This window comes from Petaurus breviceps, unplaced genomic scaffold (genome assembly GCF_028583685.1).
Source record: "Petaurus breviceps papuanus isolate PSGF00001 unplaced genomic scaffold, PetGlider_PUasm1.0 76, whole genome shotgun sequence".
Taxonomy (NCBI): domain Eukaryota; kingdom Metazoa; phylum Chordata; class Mammalia; order Diprotodontia; family Petauridae; genus Petaurus; species Petaurus breviceps.
The window spans coordinates 1,360,812-1,388,632 of record NW_027186473.1 but is presented as its reverse complement, the minus strand read 5'-3'; the positions used below and the strand labels follow the sequence as shown (position 1 = coordinate 1,388,632).

The following is a 27,821-nucleotide window of genomic DNA, read 5'->3' as shown; positions in this document are numbered from 1 at the left end:
GAGAGAGAGAGAGAGAGAGAGAGAGAGAGAGAGAGAGAGAGAGAGAGTGTGTGTGTGTGTGTGTGTGTGTGTGTGTAAGCAAAGGAAGTCTTTCCTTACACTAAACTCAACTGACTGCAACTTCTGACCATTTCTCCTAGTTCTGGGAACGCTCAAAAGAAGTCTAATCTTTTTTCTACCTTAACAGGACACTTTTCAAGTTTTCTACATAGTCTTATGGAGCAGAATACAAGTAAAAAAATGTTATTCTGTGACTAACATGAGTTCTGAGGTTCTCTGAACTTAACAAAGCTGGTCCTGATTCAACTGGTCATTGACTGGAGCCATATTCAAAAGATTTCCAAAATGATGGACCTGCCAGAGCTTAGTCTCTGCTGACATATGACCTTTGAGAAGCTACAGTCATACCCACATACCAATGAAACATCAATCGATTCTATCCATATACAGTGGGGTGAACATTAATAAACATCCAACAAGCAAAGATTTTAGAGGATCAAAAGACAAAACTAGGATATGCCTATTACAGTGATGTCATCTAGCTAAACATGGGGGAAAAAATCATTCCCATTTTTTACCATAAAGTCTCAAATAGGGAAAGCATAATTTAATTCCTTTCTACAATTCAATCTCCCACTCAGCAAAATAACATTGTTTATTTCTCTACAATAGTTTTTACTCTGAAAAACTATTATTCAAAAAGGCCTGCTGGTATTTTGCTCACTTCTTCCTGTGATCATCTTAACTCTGACCTATTATAAGATTTTCTGGAAGGCTTATATGTCTACTACATACAAGGAATGGAGGGAATGTTTTCTCTTCTGCTCTCTTAGCTCACATGGCAACTACCCTGTCACCAAGTACAATTAAATGCATACTATTATGATCTAGATACAATTGCTACATCCGGGACTAATAATGGGTTTCTTTTCAGAATTATATAGACACATGTATGTATAAAGCAAATTATTAATTATCTAGAGCCCTAGGGTACAAAAAGTATGGCTAAATAAAATATACAAATATTTCTAAATATTTATTTTGGACATTCATTTCAATACCCTTGTCCCACTCCCAAGCTACCAAGAAACAACAAACTGGGAGATTTCTCTCTTTTTTCTGCTTTTGAAAAATTACTAGAAGTAGATCATAAGTTGTCAAAAAATAGTACACAGGTATGTGAAATCTTCAATTATGGAATCAATGGAAGAAAAAAATTTCAACAGACATTATATATTAGGACCTTATGTTCCATAGCCAAATAATACTTTTAGGTACATGCACTTAAGGGATGAATAATGGAGATGTTAATCTTTGGTTTATCACCAACAGAAATGGAATCCACATTAAGAAAACACAAACAAGGCCATACACAGCATGGCCTTTGGATGTTGCACCATTTAGCCTTGGCTGACTTGGGTAGATGAATTTAAAGGTATGTGCTGCAAATAGAATTGGGATTGGATTTGTGATTTCACTGATACAGGGAACTCCTAAATAAGGCAGCTCCATCTGTGGTATATAGCCAGTGTCAGTACCTTCTCTGGAATTTAAGGTCCCAAAGAATTACCTAGAAAACTGAGAGGTTAAATTACTTCCTTGGGGGCATTACTAAAAGAAAAAATATATGCTTTAATCTGCGATCATACATCATCAGTTCTTTCTGTGTACGTGGACAGCATTTTTCATCATAATCTTGGATCACTGTACTGTTGAGAATAGTTAATTCATTCACAATTGATCATCATACAATATTGCTGTTAATTGCTCACTTCACTTTGCATCAGTTCATACATCTTCTGAGATTTTTCTGGAACCATCCTGCTCATCATTTCTTAGAGCATTAATTAGTAGACCATCACAATATTACAACATGTTCAGTCCCTCTCCAATTGACTGGGTATTCCTTCAAATTCCAATTATTTCCCACCACAAAAAGAGTCATGGTACATAAATATTTTGGTACATGTAGGACCTTTTCCTTCTTTGATTTTGGGATACAGACCTAGTAGTGGTAATTGTTGGGTCACAACGGAATTCTGTGGAATGCAATTCTTAGAAGACTGACTTTAAGTATGTGAAGACAGGGAGGGTTATGAAAACTAATAAGCCGGTGAAATTTTCACAGGGGCAAAGTATATAGGGTCTTAAAGAGAAAAAGATATCCTTTCTATATTGTAGGTTCTCTGATGGCAGAGACAATATTCCTACTTATTTTTATTTCATCAGAAGTGCTCAGTCAGGGGCAGCTAGGTGGTGCAGTGAATAGAGCATCGGCCCTGAAGTCAAGAGGACCTGAGTTCAAATCTTGCCTCAGACACTTAACACAAAAACTAGCCATGTGACCTTGAGCGAGTCACTTAACCCCAACTGCCCTCCAAAAAAAAAACAAAAAATATTAAGGGCAGCTAGGTGGTGCAGTGAGTAAAGTGCCGGCCCCAGAGTCAGGAGGACCCGAGTTCTGTTCCAGCCTCAGACACTTAACACTCACACAAAAAAACTAGCTGTGTAACCTTGGGCAAGTTACTTAACCCCCACTGCCCTCCAAAAGGCAAAAAAAAAAAAAAAAGTGCTCAGTCGACGTTTGAAGATGATACCCTCCTTCACCTCTGTCTCTTGAATTCCCCATTTTCCTTCAAGATTCATTTTAAGCGTCACACCATCTTTTGTAGAATGCCTTTCCTAGTCTCTCCTTTATTTCTCCCCACCCCAATAGTCTTCTCCTCTATTATCACACAACTACCTTGCAAGAATCTTGTACATACCTATGTAAGAAACTGTTTTTTTATATATGTCCTTTTTGCATATTTTAAATGACAAAGGGCACCAAAAAAAATATTTCTGTCAAAAAAAAAAAAGGAACAAAAACAAAAACCCAACAGGTTGCCAGAGACAGCTCTGCGGGTCTGAGAGAAAACAAATCCTGAGAGGATTTGTTACCACAAAGGCAAAAGTACTAAGTGTAAAGTTAGCTGGCTAACATTCATTGCTGTCAATTAGATCATCTATAAATCTGTTTTCAGAAATTTATAAGATATCACTGAGAAAACAGAAATCGAAAAACAGTAACAACGACAACTGTGGGTTCTGAGATATTGTCTGTTTGGGTCAGTCCCTAGAACAGCCAGTACTGCACTGGGTAAAGTCCAGTAAGGGAATGAATGCGCAGCACACTGCTCCTGTGTTCTAAGTTTGCCTGGTCTAGGAGCCTTGGAGGTGAAGAGAAGACTGTCTGTGCCCAGGATTTTATAGTGCCTGTTACCTGGGTAGCAAACCAAAAATGTGCATGGCAGTAATTTATACTATTTCTGACTATACTGCCATCCAGGAGTTCCCAATTTCCAGTCCTCTCTACTGCGTGATGCAGTCAGGGGCTCTCAAGGTCCTTCCCTGCTCACTACTGTGCTTGGGATTTCCCCTGTCTTCCTCCCCTTCCTTCCTACAGTAACCTGAATGCCTTGCAAGTTTCCTTAGCTGAATCCTGTCCCTATCCCTCCCTTCATAATTCAACTCAGTTCTTACCGTTGCAATGAAACCTTCCATAACTATTCCAGCCCACAGTCATATCACCCTCTTCTGAACTCTAGTTACACCTATTGTATGTATTATTGCACATATAATGTACAGTATTTGTACCCTGTCTTATATCCTTAACTATCTTTTTACATATACAATTCTTAATTCCACTTACCCTAGCTGGTTTTTATGTAACCTTTTAGGCTACTGTTTTTCCTCTCCTCCAACCCCAGGACTGATTCCATTCTAGCACCCTATTATTATTCCTTTCCCCAGTGCCCACAACGGTTGGGTTCTGTTCATTACCTTCCTTCTTCCAAGAAAAAAAATCCAGGATAAACTAGTTTTTCCTTTGAAATATCAATTAATCTTATTCCAGGTTTTTGTGTGGCTAGACTTATTTGATGTTTATCCCATCTTTCACTACAAATTTAAGGAAAGAAAGAGAAAGAAGAAAGGAAGGAAAGAAAAAGAAAAAGGAAGTAAAGAAGGAACGAACAAACGAATGAACGAAGGAGCAGAGGAAAATGATAGCCAGGGAAATTTATTACAATAAAAGCATAGAAAACCTCAAAAAGGATGATTTACTTGTTTCAAAGACAAGAGGTAATGGGAGAAGTTGTAAGGTTAATTTGTTCTGCAGTGAGATGAGGACAAACTCCCTGATCAAAATCAAAAGAGGTAACCTGTTCAGTCCCTGGTCAATGGAAGTGATGCAAGTTAAAGATGTGGAATCCTTAAGGAAGTCAGATTTTAATTAATGTGAGGAGGTGGTATGAGGTTAGGAAGAAAGAGTATGGTAGCTAAGAAGGGCAAAGCTGAAGAAGACAGAAGGAAATAAAGGGATATGTGGAGGAAGGAGGAAGACAGGGAATACAGGAAGAGAAAATGAAGAGGAACGAGGTAGCAGCAGAATAGGGTGTATACCTAGAGCAGTGAAATTACAGGCTCATTAGATTAAGGCCTTTGGAAGGCCCTTGCAAAGCCCATTAGAAAGGCCATTGGAAGCCATTGTGTCATCTAGACCAATCATCTATATTTAAAGGTAACAACAACTAGCATTTAAATAATGTTTTAAGGTTTGTAAAGCTCTTCACATTAGGGTTAAAAAACTGATGTTCAAAGTGTTTATTGTAACTTGCCAAGATGGTGTAGTTATCTAATTAAAAAATTCAAGATTGGAACCCAGACCCTCAGATTCTATTTCTTCATATCATCTAAGCAGTCAGGTAACCTCTGAAGTCCCCTCCAGTTTTACCATTTTTTCTATTCAAGGCATTCCTGAAGTTTTATACAAATAACAGGTCCCAGGACCCTACAATTCTACCTACAGCCTACATGTAGGTTACTGGATAATGTCCCAAGTCTCCCCTCAGAACCCTTTCTATTGTCCAAAGACTATGAGAGTCCCAAAATCCTTCTGCTGAGGAGGAAAGGGGGCGGGGGGAAGGAGAGGCATGTTCCTTGAATTCTAAAGTGGAACCCTAGATGAATTTTTCCTTAGAAGCATTGGGTATCCAGAGTTATGAAGTTCCATGGTATCATTAGATATAATACTTCATTCCACTCCTACTTCTCACACAAACTGTATGTATGCAGCCTGACCATTAGAAAAATCATGGGGTGAACTTCAGAAACCAGTCAGTGACAGCTAATTTTCAATACCATAAACAGAACCATCAAGTTTTTCTAACTACTTGGCACTTACTTTTACTTTTCTGGCTAATGATCCCTTCAACTTACCTCTCACCATCCCATTTTTCTAATCTTCATTCAGTTCTTAACATCCTAGGCCTAAAACCCAACCTACTGGCTTAATCATTGCAATGTTACTAATTTATCCTCAGATTCTAGTCTCCCCAAGCTCATCTACATTATTCTCAGGTATCACCACTCCATCTTTCTACTTACATTCATTTTATTTCCTCATATTAACTACAATCTGCTTTTTTCTTAGGGAACCTGGAAGCTTTAGCTGTCCTTACTTGTACTGCCTGATTCTAATTGCAGGACACCTCCCTGTTCCCCAATGCTTCTTTCAGATTGTGTCAGTAATTACAATCTACTGAAACCTTCTGATCCCTCCCCACCCACCCCTGCCCCCCATGACCCCATGACTTTGGTGATTGTTGGGAAATCTCTCCCCAACACTTCCCTTTGTCATTATCCTCAGAGATGTTGATAGATTTGTTGCTAACTCAAATGATAGCCTATCCTCAGTTCTTGAACTCAAGTCTCAACTTTTATCACCTCCACCATCCAATAGAATGACTACAATTTACGTATTTACCATCACTAGGAACTACTCACATCCAAGATAATCAACTCTGAAATTCTTCTCTTAGACCATAATCTAGTATATATTATTCCTTCCTTACCTGCCTCAATACAAACCAAGACATCTAACCACTGTATTCTTCCCTGTTCTCCCAGTTTATCAACTCTGTTCTAGATCTGCTTTCTACTAATTTTCCTAACTGAAAAACAAGAGAGTTGGACTTAAAGAATTGTTTTTTCTCTTATAATGCTGATCTTATACAATTCTGGGGGAAACAGCAGAAGAAAAGCAACATAGGAGATGTAAACAAAGAACTGACAGGGCTTGGATACAGCCATTTCAAAAGTTCCCTCTTCCATCCTTGCCCCTGACCTTTCATTGTTTTTCATTCTACTGACCCTAAATCCTGAAAAATTCATACAGCCATCCATCTGCTCTGATCTTGCTATAAAGTGGCTAAATCCTGTTGAAGGAAAAGAGGAAATGATACTACTTAACTAAACTACGTAATCTCAGAGATGGAAAATCTCCCCACCAAATGGAGCTATCCAAAAATGCAATAGCTGCTTAGGAAAGTGGTATGTGGGACTCCTCAAGAGAGATCTTCAAACTAAGGCTGAATGATCTGTCCATTCAACCTGTACCTAAACAAGAATGTCTCTAGTGAGAGGTAATACATTACTTTCCCAGATAGCCTACCCCTGCCCCGTCCATGTCTAATTCTGAATCTAACTTCTACCTATGACTTGTATTACTCCCCTCTGAGACTAAGAAAACAAACTCTAGTCTCTCTTTCCACAAAGCAGCCCTTCAAACACATGAAAGGAGCTGTCATGTCTCCTGGAAGCTTCCGGATTAAGCATTCTCAGTATCTTCAACTGAACATAAGGCCTTTCATCAAGGCTAGGTTCTGTATTGAAGAGAGACTACAGTCAGGAAGATCTAAGTTCAAACCCAGTCCCATACACTTCCTAAGATGTATGGGAAAGTTATTAAACTTCTGTTTTGCCTCAGTTTCCTCATTCGTAAAAAGGAGGTAATAATAGCACCTACCTCTCAGGGCTGTTGCAAGGATCAAATGTGATATTCTTTTTAAAACATTTAACACAGTACCTGGCACATAGTAAGTGCTACAAAAATGTTTACTCTCATTACTCATCATTATCCTGGCTACTCTCCTTAGGATTGTTCTGAAACTGACAGAATTGAACATAAATTCTCTAAATGAAGTGTGACAGGCAGAATTATCATATTATCATCATGCCTTTCTTAAGACACAACCCAAGAGAACATTAGAGATTTTGCTTTGGTTTGTTCTAGTTTGGTTTTTTTGGCTGTCAAATCACACTAATGATTCATACTGAGCCACCACTAAACCCCAAGAACTTCCTCCTATCCCCTGCTAACAATCTAACTGCAACTTCTCACTCTTATGAAAAATTTTAAGATTTTTTTTTAACCCAAGTGTTGAGCATGACTTAAGTCAACAAACATCTTTTAAGCACCTACTATCATATAGGCACTGTGCTAAACTTAATGCATAGAGTCTGGATTTAGAGCCAAGAAAACTGGGTTTCACATCCCACTTCAGATGCTTACTAGCTATGTAACTTGGGGAGTTTCAGTATGCTTATCTATAAAATGAGGAGACTAGGTTAGATAGCCCCAGAGGTCCCTGTTAACTCTAAATCAGGATTCTATGACTTTATGTTTATCCCCATTAAATTTCATCTTATTAGATTTTTTCCCCAACATTCTAGCCTGTCAAGATCCCTTTGGATCCTGATGTCATCTGCAAAGTTCATAAGTATCCCATTTATACATCTGTCCAGATAATTTATAAAAATATTAAATAGGAGAGAGCCAGTCCATAGCTCCCTGGGAAACAACAGAGGCTTCTATCCAAGCTAACATCACATGATTAATAACTACAATTTGGGTCCAGTCATTCAATCAGTTCTGAACCCACTCAACTCTCAATCCTGTTGACAAAAACCTTGTTTTGTTGAGACCCCAAAACTGGCACCAAGTAGCCAGCCTACTTTGTAACAAGAGATTTCTTATTCAATTAAGTTTGTATTGAGAAAGCAGACATAGTATGTTAGCTGGCAGTACACAGACAGCTGCTCCTGCATGGCAGAACCTTCCAGAGCTAGTATTTTCCTGGCATACCTTTTGAGAACCCAGGTTCACATCCATGTGAGAATGAAGGATCACAGAAATGCAAGTACTGGCAAAATTTTACAAGAATAATTCAAGAGATAGCTGGTGAACATCTAGAAAAGGAATTAGTGATTACTAAGATGATGGTTTCACCAAGAATAGGTCATGCTAGACTAATTTATTTTCTTTGTTGACAAGTTTACTAGGTAGAAGTCTAGATTTCCCTTTCAACATAATCATTAATACCTTTTTTTTCCCTTTTAGAGGGCAATTGGGGTTAAGTAACTTGCCCAAGGTTACACGGCTAGTTTGTGTGTGTGTGTGTGTGTGTGGGTATTAAGTGTCTGAGGCCAGAACCGAACTCAGGTCCTCCTGACTCCAGGGCTGGCGCTTTACTCACTGTGCCACCTAGCTGCCCCTATTAATACCTTTTAATAACACATTCTAGGGATTTTTTTGCCAGGAATCAAGCACAAGCTCTCTGCCCTATAATAAGTACAGATCATTCTCTTTCTTTTTTTGAGAATTGTAACAACATTTGCCTTCTTCCACTCCTTTAACATTCTGTAGATACCACTTCATGTAGTTCATGGGTTTTCCACTTGGTATCCTTTGCTCTTACCACATGATTAGACCAACTCCTCTTCTGGTCAAACAAGTCCTTTGAGACTAATACAAAACATTTTAGTATTATGTTAATTCCTACTTATACCCATCATGAAGCCTTCCATTGTTCTGTGGGTCATCATAAACCTAGCACATAACAGATACATAAGAAATATTTGTTGAATAGAATAGAGAATTGTGTTAATTAGCCTTAAATCCTAAACACTATCATATCACATTTTGCCTACTGTGAGAAGTACATTCTGATTTTCAAACAACAGACATGCGTATGAACCTTTGGAAGAGCAAATGGTATGTAAATCAAAGGGGGACTGAGTCGTTCCCCCTTTGTGACAACTTTCTCCTCCATTATGAGCTGCCCCTGTAGCTCCTAGCAGAGTGTCTTGGATACAGTAGATACTCAGTGAATGTGTGCTGATTAATAATGAAGTACACCAAAAATAAAAACAGCTGGATCACCAAGACAACAGTAATGAAACAGCAAGGGATTCTAGGTCCATTAACATTTTTAAGAGAGTTAATTTTTTTTTCAAAAATCCTATTCCATGATTCCACTCAACTATGTGCCAAGACTATAGTTTGAGCTCAGAGAAACAGAACTTCATGCAAGGTTCAGCTGACACACCGAGAGCTCATTCCCACTGGTTTTTGTTATTTCACCAAGTTGCTGCCTGCTTGTTGCCATAGCAACATAGAATAATGGGAAGGGAGGAGGGAAGGAGATAAAAATTCACAGAGCTGTCCTCCAAGGGAAGATTGGGTTGGGGGGTAGGGGGCACAGATACAGGGGCGGGATGAAGAGAACAGAGAAGAAGGCAATGGAGCGTTGGAATTTGCCAATATGTACAGTCACTTCCCAGATAGAAAAAAGAGAAGAAAAGCTCCCTGCTCTTTCTCCTTGGGAGGCACATAATTCTATTTGGTTTGGTACAGAGAAGAAATACAAAAAAGTAATTTTATTCAGAACTGATTTCATTCACACCAATGGAGAATATGTCACTGAAGGCCATAGACACTAGGAGAGCAAAGGATCAGCCTCACAAGAGAAGCATTTTCATCTAAAGATGGGACCAAAAGCTTCAAGCAAAGAGTTGAAAAGGGCTGAAGTTCAATATTCTCTTGAATGCATTCGGGAATGAGTAGCAAGCTTCCCATATGGCACTGAGCTTTAATTATCTGGAAGTGCACAACATTGTGTTAGGTATATATTTTAAATACCTTGGGAATACAGGAACAACTAACTTACAGTGTGAGCTTCAAACGAAATAACCAATTATCAAAGTGCTAATGATAACACAGTCACAGATATCTTGAACTATTATTAATTTTCAATGAAAATTTGTTGAAAATTAACTACTATACATGAGGCATGATGTTAGGCACCGTAAGGTGAGGCAAAGATGAAAAAGATACTCTCTGAGATCCAGGAATTTAAAATGTAGAAGGGTAGAGAACACAAAGCAAAACTTTGATGTACCAGATTAATAATACAAGATACTACCAGAATTCAGAAGTATGATGTGGATGAGCTCAGGAGGTTGCTCTGAGGAAAGGGAATTTGAGACAAACCCTGAAGGTCACCTAAGATTACAGTAGGGGGAACAGTCTTTCAGGCAAGGGGACCAGCATGAGCAAAAGTAAGAAAGCAGAGAAAACACAAAGCATGCTGGAGAAATAGACAATAGTACAATCTGGCTGGCGCACAGAGTACATGTTAAGAGAATGAGTCGAGGCCAAAATTTAGGTTGGACAACACTTAATTGATCTGGAAGTAGTGTGCACTATCAATTAAACCAATGGGGGAACATTTATGATCTTACTGAAATAGACAATATGTGCAAGGATGCATTGGCATGTAGAGAGGTTATTAGAATATTATAGAAAGCAAATTGGATTTGAAATCAGAGCACCTAGTTTTGAATCTTTTACTACTAAGGCAAGTCTAGGCTACAATTTTCCCCTCTGTAAAATGAGGAAGTTAGAATAAATTATCTCTAAGGCTCTTCCTGAGTCTAAATCATGTAATTCATATAACAGTCCTTGTATGAGATATGCACATGGGCACGTACACATACATGTATGTGCATATGCATGTTCACATATGTCTATATATGTTTATAAAATTCAAAAGAAATTTCTAACATTAATGAAATATTTCCTACATGGTAGAAAGAATCTAGTTGACAGTTTGCTGACCAGAAAAAAAAAATTACATAATAAAGTATGTCTATCACAAAATGATTTCAAGAAAGGCAAAGATCCATAACCTGGGGAAAAATGTTTACACAGACTTCAAGGAGACAATACTGGTATCAAATTCTTCTTCTAAGGGAAGCATCCAACACAACTTGATCGTTAAAGAGGCTCAAATAATAAAGGAATAAAATAAAGGTGACTTTTAATCCTCCCCTAAGTAAAACCTAAAGCTGCAAGTAACCACTACAGACAAGCACTGGGCTATGCTAAGACCACTACAGACAAGCACTGGGCTATGCTAAGATTTTTCTCCTTCACATAAAAAAGAATTTCGTGGTTGTTGTTAAGTGAAGTTTAAGAAGCAATCAATTAGGGGCAGCAGGGTGGTGCAATGAGTAAGAGTGCCGGCCCCAGCATCGGGAGACCTGGGATCAATTCCGGCCTCAGATACTTGGCACCCACACAAAAATAACTGGCCGTGTAATCTTGAGCAAGTTACTTAACACCGATTGCTTTAAACAAAAAAAAAGAAGGGGGCAGCCAGGTAGCACAGAGAGTAAGAGCACCAGCTCCAGTGTAAGGATGACCTGGAGATCGAATCCCAGGCTCACAGACACTTAGCACCCACCCAGAAACACCTGGCCGTGTAACCTTGAGCAAGTTATTTAACCCAATTGCTTAGGGGCGGCCAGGTGGCTCAGCAAGTAAGAGTACCGGCTCCAGTGTTGGGATGACCTGGAGATCGAATCCTGGGCTCAGACACTCAGCACCACACCCAGAAATAACTGGCCATGTAACCTTGAGCAAGTTAATTAACCCCGATTGCTTAAAAAAAAAAAAAAGAAGAAATAATCAATTGTTCCACTGTAATAGATTTGCTTAGGAGATGGGATATAAGATCAATGACTCCAATTAGAAGTTATTTAATAAGCATTAAATAAAAGAGAGACTAAGGAATAGAAATCCCAAAATGTTTGAGGGGCAGAAGTTTGCTAAATAATAGTTATTTTAAATAGTTTCCAGGTCATCTTTTGTAAGCTTAAAGGAAACCTATCAATTCCTTCCTAGAGTTGGATAGTTCTCATTAAGCATTGAGAACAGAAGATAGATGCTTCACCAGGGACATCATTATTACATAAAATATTTCATGTTCAAGCATTACTCTGCATCAGGATGAAGGTTCCTGAAATACTGCTATTCATTTACACACACACACACACACACACACACACACACATGATGAGGAGATCTTTATAATTTGTGCCCAGAGACCAGCAGTATGAATGGGGTCACTATTCCCCACTGTGCTCTGTGTATCTCTAAGAAGTCTCTCTTTAGTAGAGGAGACTGAGGGGCCATTTAGGCTGCAATGCTGCCAAAATACTCTAAAACTAGGGGCATTTTGCAGCTTACAGGCTATGCAGATTCTTCTCCATAGTTCTCCATCTGGTTTTTCCTTTCCCCACAAGTCAGGTGGGGGTAGGGCCTGGTGTAAGGGTACAACTGGAATTTTATATCTTCCTAAATTTGGGGCCTCATCCAAAACAGACATACAACTCAAACTGCAGTGTTCCCTTGGACCATAGTACAACTAAAGCCCTTAAATGAAATAAAATGGCTCCAGATGTCCTCACTTGAACCTAAATGCTAATGCTTAATGAGCCTTGGTGCCCCAAATACCTGGAGCCAGGCCAAGTGAATGATGCCAATGATGTTTTGGCATGAAGAGACATAAGTAACCTACATAACAGAGTCTATTGAATTCTCAAGCCAGGACTCAGTACCAGAGTCTATAAAGGTAAAAGGACTTGGGCTCTTTCAGCAACCATTCAGACAGAACTTTGGACACCAGAAATTTAATAATTCAAAATTATAAAGTCCTATCAAGTACCTTCAATTGTAATGGGCATAAATAGAAGCCTTTATAGGTAAAAGAGGAATAAATATCTAAACAATCAAAACTTAGAAAGAGAGAGAGGTAAGAAAAAAGGGATGGGGGAGAGGGTCCTACCTCTTAAAAATCAGTAGAGCATTCTTTCAGGGATGGGGTTGGGCAGATTTGGACAGAGTTTAAGCTCATCTTTATTATTATTTTGGGGTATTATATAACATGTTAAATAAAACTAACTTCTGGACACCTTTTCTTTACTGCACATTACGTATGTTTTCTACTTTATGCTCAAGTAATGGGCCCTAGAAGAACCCAGACCCACCCACTTTCAGCCTATCCAGAGCAAAATAAAACTAGGAAGTCAAGACTGCTTATCAACCTCTTGCCACCCATCTACCATCAAGATGACCAATATGTGGGGCACAATGTGTAACCAGATATAAATGGACATTAGATTATTCATTGCCTGGAGTTAACTGGGTCTACACTGTCACAACAATCCCTACTGGTAGCGCATTCTCACTGCCTTTACTTCCTTCCCTTAAATCTTGATTCTGATGTGATTTTCAATGCCCTTCAATGGCATACTTCCTGACAAATCCCATGTTGTCAACCCTAACCCTAATCCTGCCTCATTTCTTTTTACCTCTCTGCAAAATGGCATAACTAGCTATTACATTCTTTCAGAAACTCTTTCCTCCCTCTACTTCTATGACATGGACACCATGTTTGGTTTTACTCCTATATCCAAGATGGCAGCTTCCCTTTCTCCTTTGCTAGTTCCTCTTCTCCCTTCTATCCTCCTTTATATCCACCCTACTACAGTACATATTCATCAAAACTATGTCTTTGTTCTATAATCTCAGTAAATACGGTTTTGTAGTTTAACCTTTATAATGATAGTATTCACATTCTTATCCCCAGACTCCACATCTCACTTCCAACTAACTGACCTACCACCCATCACCTCAAAATTAAAAATGCCTACAAGTGAATTTCAATTTCCTCATCAAGTTGTCACTTACAACTTCTAATCACCCAGGCCTTGAGACCTATGCAGAATCTTTATCCATCCAGTCAATTGCCCAAGTACTAATAATTTTTCATTCAAAATGTCACTTAAATAAGTCCCTTCTCTTCAATTCCCACTGCTCCCTTCATATTTCTTATTCCTATAAGTCCTCATCACATTATAGTTTGATTATGGCAACAGTCTTCAAGATGACCTCCCAACTTGAAGGTCTTCTCTCCATTCAAACCACCCATTATCACCAAACTGTTCTTCTCAAAACACTGAATTTATTATGTTCCTCCTCTACCCAAAAACTCCCAGTGGCTCCCCAATGCCTACAAAATAAAGTCTAAGTTCTTCAGACTGGCAGTCAAGTCTCTCCATAATCTATATTCCAACTACTTATCCTCTTTCTCTTTGCCTTCATACTAGTCCTCAATTGAAAACCTCCACTGCAATCAGCGTATCGTTTTCTCGTGGCAAATATAACATATTCATTTCTAATCAGAAGCCTTCATTAATATTTTCCTTCATTGACACAATGCCCTTGATATTCTTTCCCTTATTGTCTACAGACTCTTCAAGATGCATATTCTTCATAAGTTTTTTTCAGCCCACATTAATCTCCTCCCTGCTCTGAACTCTAGCAATTCTCTGAAACCTAATTCATATATTACCTTTTATTGCTATGTAACATGTATGTGTGTGTGTGTGTGTGTGTGTGTTATCTTCCCAACTGGACTGAAATTTCTCAGAGGCGAAGAATTCTAGCTCCTTTTTTCTATTTTCCCTCAACACCCAACACACTGTATACACAGAGTGTACTCAATAAATATTTGTTGACTGAATACAAGGTTGAAAAAAATGAGGCAACGAAGATTTTAGGTACCAAATGACACCTTGACTGTTTATTCAAGGTATTCTCATATGTATTAGCTCTAATGATCTTTCACTCCATGACTATGATTTGAGCAACAGGCAGCTTCACAAAATGAATACAACAACCAATTCTCTCACCAGTTTCTGGAATTAATATTATTTCATAGTCCAGAGTTATTGCTGTTGTTGCTGCTATTGTTGATGCTTTAAAATTAATTTGGCCTACAACCAACCTATCATGGAATATGTGAACATGTATATCAGTCTTATGCTGGATCATGTGTTCATGTGTTCAAGTCATGACAAAGATCCAGGACAATTTTCCTTCCTAGGATTAAGCAGTTCATTCACCAACTAGAGTATAAACTAGTGTTTGCCAACAGATCTTTTATCTTTAGAGAATTATTTTAGCAACAGGGCATATTTTTATTCCTTTTTTAAAAAGTTCTTTTAGCAAGTAGGGTATAAACAAGTGTTTGCCAACATATCTTTTATCTTTAGAGAATTATTTTAGCAACAAGGCTGATTTTTCTTCCTTTACTAAGAAATTTTTTCATCATTTAAATGCAAACTAGCCTTCAGATCCCCTATTACATGCAAAACACATACTGGCAGATAAATGGCTTTTTTAAAGACAAAAGCTATTGGGAATTCAATTCAACAAGATTTTTACACCTTACAAAAATGAACAAGGCCATATTTTTTATGTCATCTGTAGAGCTGTCATTTACGTGTAGACCCCTGCCACAGTTTTAAATTTCTTTAATAGACAATAGGACCTATTCTATATAACTAGACTCACTCATCATGTAATAGAAAAAAGCACAGATCTTGGTGTCACATGGTAACAATAAAATCAGTTCCCTCATCTGTAAAATAATAATAATAATATTTGTATTATCTACCGTGCAGGGTTGTATCAAGAAAAGTATCTATCAAAATTTACATTAGTATATAAACACAAGCCATTATCATTGTAATTATGCATAATGATGCAACAGCTGGGAACAAAGGTAAAGGAAAACGGAGTCACTGGTAAAATGATAAATGAGTTCAAATCTTGTCACTAAGGTTACATCATGCAAATAGGAAAAGATGACAAGATGGAGAAAGTCAAAGTTGGAGGGGTCAAAGGAAAAATGCTACCCTGTTGGTAGAGCTAGGAAGGGTTCCAATCATTCGGCTAATACGTTTGGAATTGTGCAATAAAAGTGACTCACCTCTTCATACCCTGTAACTCAGATATCCCATGACTTAAGTTTATACCTCCAAGGAAGTCAAAGCCAGAAACAAACATCTCATATAGCAAAATATTAATGGCAACACTCTTTGTGGTAACTGAGAATGGGAAACAAAGTGAGCAACTACCATTTAGGAAATATGTTAAAAAAAAAAGGGGGGGGTCAGATATATAAGGAATTTATTCAAAATCTATCAATAACCATGTGAAAAAAATACTCCGAATTACTAATAATTATAAAAGTGAAAATTAAAGCAATTCTGACGTCCCACCTCGCATCGATTCCCAAAGATGACAAAAGAAGGAAAAATACAAAAAGCTGGAGGGGCTGTGGGAACACAGGCATCCTAATGCATTGTTGGGAGAGTCCTGAACTGGACCTTCCAGTCTAGAAAACAATTTGGAACCATGTCTGAAAAGCACTTTGCATATCCTTTATCCGAACTACCAGGCCTATATCCAAAGTAAAACAAAGAGGAAAGGAATTCATATCCATGAAAACAATTGTAGTAGCTCTTTCTATGGTACTAAAAAAGAGAGAAACTGGGGAAGGGGTGGACTTCACTAATCTGGGAATGGAGGCTAAGTAAACTGTGGTAAATCACTGTCCCATAAGAAATGATGAAACAGACATTTTCTGAGGAGACTGGGAAGACCTCTATGATGTGATGCAGAGTGAAGTTAACAGAACTAAGGAAACAATGTATACAATAATAAAATGAGAGAGAAAAACAACTTTGAAGGACCTTAGAACTGATTCATGTAATGACAAACCAAGCATCCAGGACTGAAAATGAATCACACCTCCCACCTCCTAACAGGGGGATAATCGACTTAAAATCCAGAATAAGGCATGCATATTTGGTCATGGCCAGTGTGGAAATTTGTTTCACTGTGCAATCTGTACTGATTGTGAGGGTTTTGGTTTTTTGTTTCATATTGTTCTACTGAAGGAGCAGCAGTGGGAAGATGATAAATACTTATAAAAAAATTTTTTTTAAACTGTGGTATGGTAATGTGATGGAATGTACAATAAAACTTAATAAATGAAGACTTCCTAGAAACATAGGATGACCTTTATGAACAAAGAATGAAATAATCAGAACCAAGAAAATAATATGCAAAATGGCCAAAATATATAAACAAAAATATTATTAAGAGGGAGAGAAACTAAGTGAGAAAAACCAAAGAGAACCGATAATGAAACACATTCCCTCTCCTCCCAGTAGGGGTAGAAAAGTACTAGGTTTCATGAACTACAAAACTAGAAATGTCTATCAAATCCAACTCTTCCATTCTATAGAAGACAAAGGAGAAGAGACATTCAAACCCAGGTCTGAATCAATCTCAGATTCTGTCCTCTGTCTCAATAGCTCACAGAAACCCAGCTCTAACAATATGGATTTATCCATCCTATGTTTCTAGCTTTATCTCTTGTCACTATCTTTCACATACTCTATATTCCAGCAAAAATTTTCCCACCTCTAAGGAGTCTCTGGCCTCATAAAGCTGTCAGTCGAATCCAGGCAATAAGATTTTCCATCTGTGTTTACCTTACTAGTCTGCTATTGGACTCCTGCAGGACATGTATGTAAGCTTGCTCACTCAAAGTCAATACTGAATGCCCTAAGGCATGGAAAATAAGGATAATTCATACACTCAACTGCAAGAGTTAAGTTTTTTGTGTTTCTTTTTAAATCAAATACAAAAGGGACAGGAGAAAGGTACAAAGAGCCATGAGAATTAGGAGGGGAAAAATAAAGAGGAAATCAAATTGTAGAATCAGACTTTCTGAGTTCCTGAAATATGGAAACAAAGAATCATAAGTTCCAAATTCAGTGATTTTGTAAAATTATCCAGCTTTAATTCTGAATCCTCCATTTTTCTTCCCACCCCAAACCCCTCAACATCCAGGCGAGAAGTGCATCAGCCACTAACAGCTGATCCTAATATAGGCATACCTTATTTTATTATGTTTTGCTTTTATTATACTTTACAGATATTGCATTTTTTTTAAAAAAAAGCTGAAAATTTGTGGCAACCCTTTTTTGAGTGCATTTAGAGTTAGTCTATTTAGAGTTAGCCATTTTTCCAACAGCATACGTGTCTGTGTCACACTTAGGCAATTCTCACAATATTTCTAACTTTTTCATTATTATTATATATGTTATGGTGATCTGTAATCAGTGATCTTTGATGTTATTATCGTAATTATTTTGGGGCACCACAAACTCCCCACACCTGATACCCCCATCTCTTTTTCTCTTTTTGGGCCTCCCTATTCCCTGAGACACATCAATATTGAAATTAGGTCAATTAATAACCCTAGATGGTCTCTAAGAGTTTGAGTGAAAGGAAGAGTCAATATGTGTGGCAAACTTCACTGTTTATTTACTTTAAGAAGCTGCCACAACCACACCAATCTTCAGCAACCACCACCCTGATCATTCAGCGCCAATCAAACACTCTCTACCAACAAAAAGGTTATAACTTGCTGAAAGCTCAGATGGTGGTTAGCATTTTTAGTAATAAAGTATTTTTAAATTAAGGTATGTGTTTTGGTTTTTTAGACACAATACTACTGTACATTTATACTACAGTATATTGTAAATATAACTTTTATATCATGGGAAACCAAAAAATTCATGTGACTCACTTTCTTGCTATATTTGCTTTATTACAGGGGTCTGGAACTCAACCCACAACGTCTCCAAAGTATGACTATATTCATCAAGCTTTAGCCTGCTGTTTTTGCAGTCTGGGCTGGTTCATCCCTACTCAGGTAACCAGCCCTCCACTGAGGAAGGGGGAAGAGTGAAAGTAGGAGTAGTCATTATATTGGTGGTGGATTCAGTGGGGACACTTGATTGGTTTAGCTCACTGCAGGTGAGAACTGAACTCATGAGATCCAAAAACCTCAGTCTCCCCAGCAACAGGGACTAGAGAAAGGCGAATTCTCAGCAGACAACCAGGAAATAAATCAAGGAAAAGAGTAAAAGGATATGAACTGCCACATCAGAAGTGACAACTGTGTGATAAATGCAAACATAAAGACAAACCGTTTTGCTACAGTAAATATTCTTCCACCTCTCATGGACATGACTGACCTTCAGTCAAATGCTACAAGAGAAAGGCAGAATCCCACAGAGGCCAAGAAAGACCAGTGACAAAGGGATAAGCCCAACTTACTGAACTCACTTGTCAGAGAAAATATCAGAAGCCTAGTTGAGCAGAAGAAATTAAATTAATTAAACAAAATAAGATAGGCCTTGCTCAGAAACCAGAGTGGCAGAAGAAGAAATCGTCGTCGGCCTCATGCCCATGAATGTCCTTCTATTTGATCAGAACCATGGGGTTTTCCTGGGAGCACAGAAATGTTTTACCAAACACACAGAGCACTGGTTTCTAAACACAGCTGCAAACACCATTAGGATTGGCCCCACTAATAAAAACAAGATTAGGCCTGAACAAAGAGAAAGGGTTCTCAGTTGCAATTTACATATTTGTCAACTGGGGGTTTTAAGCATTCCTTATCATCAGATGCCAACCAAATCCCTACTTTCCAAGTTAGAAAGAAGCACCAAACAATTTCAAATGAGGAAAGCAGCTGTTCTTAAATACCATCCCTAAACACTACTGATTTTATTCTCAACTGAGGTCATAGATGTTATCTGAGGTCATCAAATTCAACTCCCCCATTTTACCACTGAGGAAACTGAGACCCAGAGAGATTAAGTTATTTTTTCCTATAGTCACACAGCTAGTAATTGTCTGGAGGAAGATTTAAACCGAAATCTTTAAGTACAGCCCTCCATCCACCACACCACAGTGCCTCTCATGGATTCACCAATAGTAATTACTACTGTCCTAAAATACTCCTACTGTAGATCTCTGCTGTTTGTTAGAGCTATACCATCATTGTTGTTGCTGCTCAGTCCTTATTTCAGTTGTGTCCAACTCTATGTGACCCCATTTGGAGCTTTCTTGGCAAAGATACTGGAGCGGTTTGCCAGTTCTCTCTCCAGCTCATTTTACAGATGAGGAAACTGAACCAAACAGGGTTAAATTAACTTGCCCCAGGGTCACATAGATGGGAAATGTCTGAGGGCAGATTTGAACTCTGGAATTTTAGTCTTCCCGACTCTGTCCTGGCACACTATTCACTGCACCACCTAGCTGCCCATTAGAATTATGAAGGTTCTCCCACAGACTTTGCTTTCTACTGCACCCATTCTCAGAGAAACCTGTTTAATTCTGGTATTCAGCATTGCTAGAGGGGGTTGAGGATCCTATAACATGGATATGCACATATGAAGATTAGGAAAAAATCTAACTCAGAATCTGCTAGTACAGAGGATTGAACACACAGCCACAGGGAAAAGCAAGTAGACAAAGAAGAAGGACCAAAGGATTTCAAGGGCCTCCTGTTTTGTCATTTATAACAATTTCTGCATGTAACTATGTATTGTTAACCCCAACAGAATGTAAGGTCTTTGAGGGCAGAGTGTATTATTTTTCTCTTATATCCCCACCATCTAGAGATGTGCTTGTTAAGCTACAGACACTTAAGAATTAGCTTTTGTTGGGGTGGCTAGGTGGCACAGTGAATAGAACACTGGCCCTGGAGTCTGGAGGACCTGAGTTCAAATCTGACCTCAGACACTTGACACAATTACTAGCCATGTGACTTTGGGCAAGTCATTTAACCTCAATTTCCCTTCAAAAAGCAAAAAAAAAAAATTAGCTTTTATGAAAAGCTTGTTGATTGAGAATTTGATCTACAAATGAACTTTACATTAAAGGGCAGAATAAAAAGGGTCAGGATCCAAAAGGGTGTGAAGTAGTGAGGACGCACAGAGAAAAGAGGGTCAGTAAGGCATAGATATAAGATCATACGGAGTTCAAAGAGGCCTTAGAAGTTATCCAGCCAAACTAGATTACAATGCAATTGGAAGATAGTTAATAAAATAAATAAAAATACAGTAAAATATAAATAATGTTAGTATGTGGTTCTAGAAGTTAATGCAATTAGGGGTTATTTAATAAAATAAACAAAAATGCAATAAAACATAAATAATGTTAATATGAAGTTTTAGAAATTAATGAATCAGGAGTCAAGATGGCGGAATAGAAACAGGACTTCCTTGGGGCTCCAGCTCCCACCTCCTCCAGTTCATATAAAAGGTGATTCTGAACAAACTTTGGAGCTACAGAGCCCACAAAATGACAGAGAAGCTAACCTCCCTCTGAGGAGAGCCTGGGAGGCTGGCAGCAAGCAGCCAGTACAGCGCTCTGGGAGCCAAGCCTAGCCCCTCACAAGGCTGAGGTTTTAGCCTCAGGGCTGGACTGACCAGCCACCAGCTGGAGGGACTTCAGATCACCAGCAGCTATGGCGTTTTCCAGAAATATCAACCCATAGATGCTAAGGATAAAGTGAGAGGTCAGTGAAGTGTGGACTTCGGAATCCAGTAGTTCAGGAGTCCTGTCGGCCTTTGTCCCCAGGGCGAGAAGCAGCTGAGGCGTGCTTGTATAGCCGGAGCCACGTGGCTGCTTCAGCGCCTGGCCTGCAGAGTGTAAGGGGACCAAGCTGAGGGGTGATTGCTCTTGCTCTAATCTGCTTGGATCTGGACTGTGGTCTAGGGTGGAGGTCCTGGGGGTGTGACCAGCTTGCCAGAGCGTGTGGAGGCCTCAGAGAGGGCACCCAACTAATACCTTCAGCAGCTTAGAAAACCCCAGAATTTGATATGGACCTCCCCTGTCTGGTGGCAGAGTACTACTGTGGCAAAAAGCCCCAAAGTCAAGTAATTGAGTGGCAAAATGAGCAGGCAAAGGAAGCAAAGCAAACAGAGCAGCCCAACTTTACACCCCTATTGTAGGGACAAAAAGGATCAAAGCATGGAACAGGAGGAAGATGGTGAAGTCAGAACTCCTGTACCAAAAGCTTCCAAGAAAAATACAAGCTGGTTACAAGGCATAGAGAACCTTAAGAAGGATCTTTAAAACCAAATAAGAGAAGCAGAGGAAAAATTAGGAAGAGAAATGAGAACGATGCAAGAAAATTATGAAATAAGAGTCAGCAACCTGACTAAAGAAAATAACACCCTAAAAAACAGACAAACTCGAATGGCAAAAGAGGCTCAAAAAAGGCAATGAGGGTAAGAATACCTTAAAAAGCCAAATTTTCCAGAAGGAAAAAGAATCTTAAAAGCTCACTGAAGAGAATCATTCCTCCAGAATTAGACTGGAGCAAATGAAAGCTGGTGACTTTATGAGAAATCAAGATACTATTAAACAGATCCAAACAAATGAAAAAATAGAAGGCAATGTGAAATATCTCATCGGGAAAATCACTGACTTGGAAAATTGATCCAGGAGAGACAATTTAAAAATTATTGGATTACCTGAAAGCCATGATCAAAAAAAAGAACCTAGAAATCATCCTTCAATAAATTCTCAAGGAAAATTGCCCTGATGTTTTAGAGGCAGAGGGCAAAATAGAGGTTGAAAGAATCCACCGATCACCTCCTGAAAAAGATCCCAAAAAGAAAACTCCTAGGAATATTACAGCCAGTTTCCAGAGTTCCCAGATCCAGGAGAAAATATTACAAGCAGCCAGGAAGAAACAATTTGAATATTGTGGAAACACAATCAGGATAACACAGGATCTGGCAGCTTCTACACTGAGGGATCAAGGGGTTTGGAATATGATATTCCAGAGGTCAAAGGAGCTGGAATTAAAACGAAGAATCACCTACCCAGCAAAACTGAGTATCATATTTCAGGGGAAAATATGGTCATTCAGTGGAATAGAGGACTTTCAAGCATTCTTGATGAAAAAAAAAACCAGAGTTGAATAGCAAATTTGACATTCAGATACAAGAAGCAGGAGAAGCATGAGAAGGTAAACAGGGAAAAGCAATTATAAGGAACTTATCAAAGTTGAACTATTTATATCCCTACATGGAAAAACGATAATTGTTAACTGATGAAACTTTTCTCAGTATGAGAATAGTTGAAGGGAATAGAAATGTGTATATACATACATATATATATATATATATATATATATGTCTATATAAGAGGATATATGGGTGTATGAATACATACGTGAATGTATATATGTGTACAGGTAACCATAGATAGAGGGCACAGGACCAATTTAATAGAAAGAGATGATACTTAAAAGATGAAATTTAGAGTTGAGAGACGAATATAATGAGAGGAGATGAGGAGAGAGAGAATGGGGTAAACTATGGCATATAGAAGAGGCAAGGGAAAATGGTTACAATGGAAGGGAAGAACAGGAAGGCAAAAGGGAATGAGTCAACCTTATTCTCATTGAATTTGGCTTGGGGAGGGAATGAAATACACACTAAATAGGGTATCTCACCCTACAGGAGAGTAGGGGGGAAGGGGATAACAGGGGGATAATGGAAGGGAGGGCAGGCTAGGGGGTAGGGAAGTTGGAAGTACCCACTTTTGAAAAGGGACAGGATCAAAGTAGAGAATAGAACAAGTGGGAGGTGGGACAGGAGGGAGGGAAATATAGTCAGTCTTTTGCTGGAAATGTACACTATGGAAATGTTTTGCATAGCTACACATGTACAACCTATACTGAATTGTTTATCTTCCCAGTAAGGGTAGGTGATAAGGGAGGAAAGGAATGAATCTGGAATTCAAAGTTTTAAAATAAAATGTTTAAAAAGGAAAAAAAAATATATATATATATATACTATTATTAATACTATTTTACATGTAATTGGGAAATAAGATATACAGGCACTGGGGCACAGAGATCCACCATGCCCTACTGGAAAAGTCGAAGGGGTTATGGGAGAAGATATGGGAGAGAGCAGATTGGAGGAGGGGATATCATGTGGGACTGCTATTTTGGGGTGGTGGGTAGGGGAAAAATGGGGAGAAAATTTTTAACTCAAAATCTTGTGGAAATGAATGATGTAAACTAGCAGTTAATAAAGCATTCAATTTAAAAAAATTTAAAAAAAAGTTAATGAAGCCCTGAAGGCAACAACCCCTCATTACACAGATGATAAAACTAAGGCCTAGAAGTTAAATGAGGATATGCAGCTGAAAAGTAAAAGAGGGAGGATTTCAACCTGTCTGGTCTGATTCTAAATCCCTTTCTACTAAATCATAGTGCTTTTCAAATAGTGAATGCTTATCTGTGTGGGAAGGGAGGAAAGAAGGAATCTGTTTGGGTTGGACTTGGGTCCCTCCCAACTCATATTTTGTATTTGATTTTGTATCTGATAGAGAAGAGAGACAAAGAATGAATAGTATGTTGAGACCTTTAAAGGTATGGATGATGAGAGTGGAAGAAATAAAGGTCAAACACTGAAATGCGAGAAATACTGTTATATTTACAGAATTAGAGAAAGAGGAATTTTCTCTCTGGAAATCAAATCAGTTAATCTTGAAAGAAATAAGAGATGATTTAAGAAAAAAAAACTGCAGCAAGTAAATTAAGAAATGAATTAAGTCCAGATGAGGATTTTGTCCTGGAATGAAGAATTCAAAAGCTCTTATCAGAAGAGAGAGTTATTATAAGTGTGGGGAAATCACTCAATCATTTAAAAAGAAACATGTTCTTTTTAAAATGTATTGTGAAGGCACATTTTGCTAGGCTAGGAGTCATCATCATCTAAGTCCAAGATCCTTTTAATACAGAGCCATCTAAGTCAGATATCAAGCAGAAAATAGTTGTAGGCAACACCTCACAATACTTAATCATTGTTTTAAAATTATCAGCATACCATAAAGCAACTAGTTGGTTCATTCAAGATTCTATGGGCAAGCCACTGTGTTGGGCACCATAGGGATTAACAAAAATGTGGAGGACATGATGTTGGGACCTAGAAGAGGAGGAGAAGCCATTTAAAGAATTAAGTGCCATTCAATGGAGCAAGTCGAGAGTCCCCAAAAGGACACAAAGCTTTGGGTGTTTTTTCAGAATCCACTTGGGATGTCATCTCCCATCACTGCTTAGGCTGCCACTTATATGCACATGACTCTCAAACATAGTTCTCTAGTCCTGACCTGTGTCACAAGTTTCTCATTCCCAACTGCCCTTAAGATATTTCTACCTTGATATACTATCACTTCAAGTTTACCTTGTCCTAGCAAAGTGCCTGACACATAATAAGTGCTTGATAAGTGTTTGACTGACTTATTGACTGACCAAACATCTCAAACTTAACTCCTTCATTTTTGATATTGAACCATAAAACTTTCTTTCTGGCTTGGTATGCCATAATGGGAATGGGAATTTGAAGATCTTCCCTGCCCCTTCATAGGCCCAATATAATCACATGGAGCCTGTGGTGGGAGGAGTTTGCTGAAGGGTGGAGCAGGAAGTTGGTCAGAGTAGTTGGAGTGGAGGGAGAGAAAGGATGCAGGCAGGCAGACAACTAGGATTGTGAGGTTTGTTTGCCCAAGTAGGGGGAAAGCTTTGGGATGGTGTTGCTCCCTGCAGTGATAATGTGTATTAAATTCTTTGTTGCTGAAATGGATTGAATTTTCTGGTGTTGAGATTTGGTTTTCTGATATCTGAAGAAATGTTTTGCTTCTATCTTCTCTATGGAGATTCTGTTAAATTTTGTGATTCTGTGATGCTGAGTGAGAAGAGTAGAGCCAGGAGGAATTTGTACACAATTATAGACACAACGTTTGTGTGACGACCAACTTTGATAAACCGGACTCTTCTCAGCAATCCAGAGATATAAGTCAAACCCAAAAGACTCGTGATGGAGAGAGATGTTTACATCCAGAGAAAGAACTGAGATTGAACCCAGACTGAAGCAAACTACCTGCCCTTTTTCGTTTTCTTGTTTGGTTTTGTTTCCTCTTTCCCATTCTTCATTCCATCTGTTACAATCCTTCTCTATAACCTGACTAATGCCTAATGTAAAAGTATTTTCAGATACTATACTTGATTATATACTTCCATGGTGGGGGGTAGGGAGAGAAAATTTGAAACTCAAGGAATTGTGGTAATGAATCTTGTAAACTAAAAGTAAACAAATTAATAAAGACCAAAAAAGAAAAAAAAATTTGTGATTCAGAACTACACCAGCATATTCATAGTCACCATAGGTGCTGTGAATATTGCCATGGCGATATATATGCTGAAAAGAGAAGCTACAATCCTCAGAAAGGACACTTGGTCTCCTCTGGGGGTACTCTCAGACTCTCGGGCACAGGGTCCTGAGCATTCAGGGTCAAATGTGGGGTAGGTCTGTTCACATAACCTCTGGTCTCAAAGTCACCACTATTTCATCTAGTTGGGCTTATCTGCCCACCAGAGTTCCTTAGTGGTAGAAATAAAGCTGCCAAGAGACCAAGACTCCACTCTGCCAAAGGATCACCTCACACAGAGAAAAGAAAGGCTCTACTTGTGAGAATTCCTATTACTAGGCAGATTCTCATCCTAATGCTGATGCTCACTTTCTCTGGGACCTTCAACAAATCACTTTCACTCTCTGGGCTTTAATTTCTTCATCTGCAAAAGGGAGGTTTAAACTACATGGTCACCAAGGTTCCTTCCAGTTGTAATTCCTCCATCTTCAATCCATTCCCTTTTACTTGGCACAAGAGAAGAGAAAGAGGATCTCAATTAGAAGATGGATAAATTTATACTAAAAAGACAAAAAGTTTTCATGTCTTTCTGGACTGGTGTGGTATATAAGAGAAGGAACTCCATTAAGTGCTTCAAAAAGTAACAGGATTTGATAATTCTCTGACTCGAGGTAGTAGAAAGAATCTCCAAATATCTTAATTTGGCCTGCAATTTGAGAAAGCTGCCTGTCTCTCAAAGAGGCCAAGAGATGAGGTTTCCAAAAAAATGTGGTAAAGTTGTAAAAGGGGAGAGAGTTTAGTAATAAATGTGAAGAATTTTGCCATCAAGCTTTTCAGTTGGAAATAACAGCACATGATAGAACCCAATTCAACTTCATTATAGATCTATTTGTGGTTTCTAGTTATATGAGCATCTGAGCATCCCTAAAATATGGTATCTACTTGATGACCTAAGACTGTATATTAACAGAAGGCAAGACATGCATCTGGTGAAGATGACAGTGCTATATACAGAAGCAGGCTTTGTTAATAACAAGCACATTGGAAGGAGCCCACCCTGCAGCTGGGACCAATGAAGAAGGAAAGAAACCACACAGAAATTGCTATTACTATTTCAAATTGCTGTGGCATAGAGTTGAGTGTAACATGTTTTGTTAAGATGCATATTTTTAAAGTTTTTCAAGGACAAAACTATGAATTTCAATGTGGCTTTTGTTTTGTTTTGTTTCTTAAAAGAAAAAAAATTTTTAAACCATTATCAGCATCCAGATCATAGTAACTATTAAATCCAATCTTCAACAACTTCAGATGAAGTTCACATCCTCCCTCCTAAAATTTTTACAGCTGCTGCTTATTTCATTAGTTTAAAAATAGGATTCTGTTTTATTAAGGGAAAAAAAACTTCAAGCTCATCCTTACTACAACATTCCAAGATATAGCACACATGATCAGTGAAAGAGAGGGAGACAAAGAAAATAAAATTAAAATATGAATACTAGCTTCAGAGTTAATTATAATCACTAAAAATGATTCGGTTCATTGACCAAGGAGTGGACCACTGCATAGAGGAAGAGAGAAGAGGAAAACAGAGGCAGAGAGATGGGAGAGGAGAAAGGAGAGTGGAAGAGAAAAGAATGATGGGAGAGCAAAGAAATAAGAAATAAAAAGGAGAAAGAAAAGGAAAAGAGAGAAAAAAGACAAATAATGGAGGAAAAAGGTGGTTGAGAAACAAGAAGGAGAAAGGAGGAAGGAAGAGAACAGAGGAAATGAGATAGAGAAAAGATGAGGGAGAGGACAGAGATAAAAGAGAAAGAAACACAGAAGGTAAACTCTCTTTTCATTTCATTTCATTCCTCTTCTGAGGAAGAAAGAGCACTGACCTTAGGGACAGGAAGGCCTGGGTTCAAATCCCAGCCTGGATTGT

General features: G+C 38.4%; 1 protein-coding gene across 13 annotated transcripts in view; it reads right to left on the bottom strand.

Moving 5' to 3' along the window:
- The window catches only part of LIMCH1 (LIM and calponin homology domains 1), a 384,992-nt gene that overhangs the window by 206,786 nt on the left and 150,385 nt on the right, over positions 1-27,821 (bottom strand). The gene's annotated exons all lie outside the window — the stretch shown is intronic.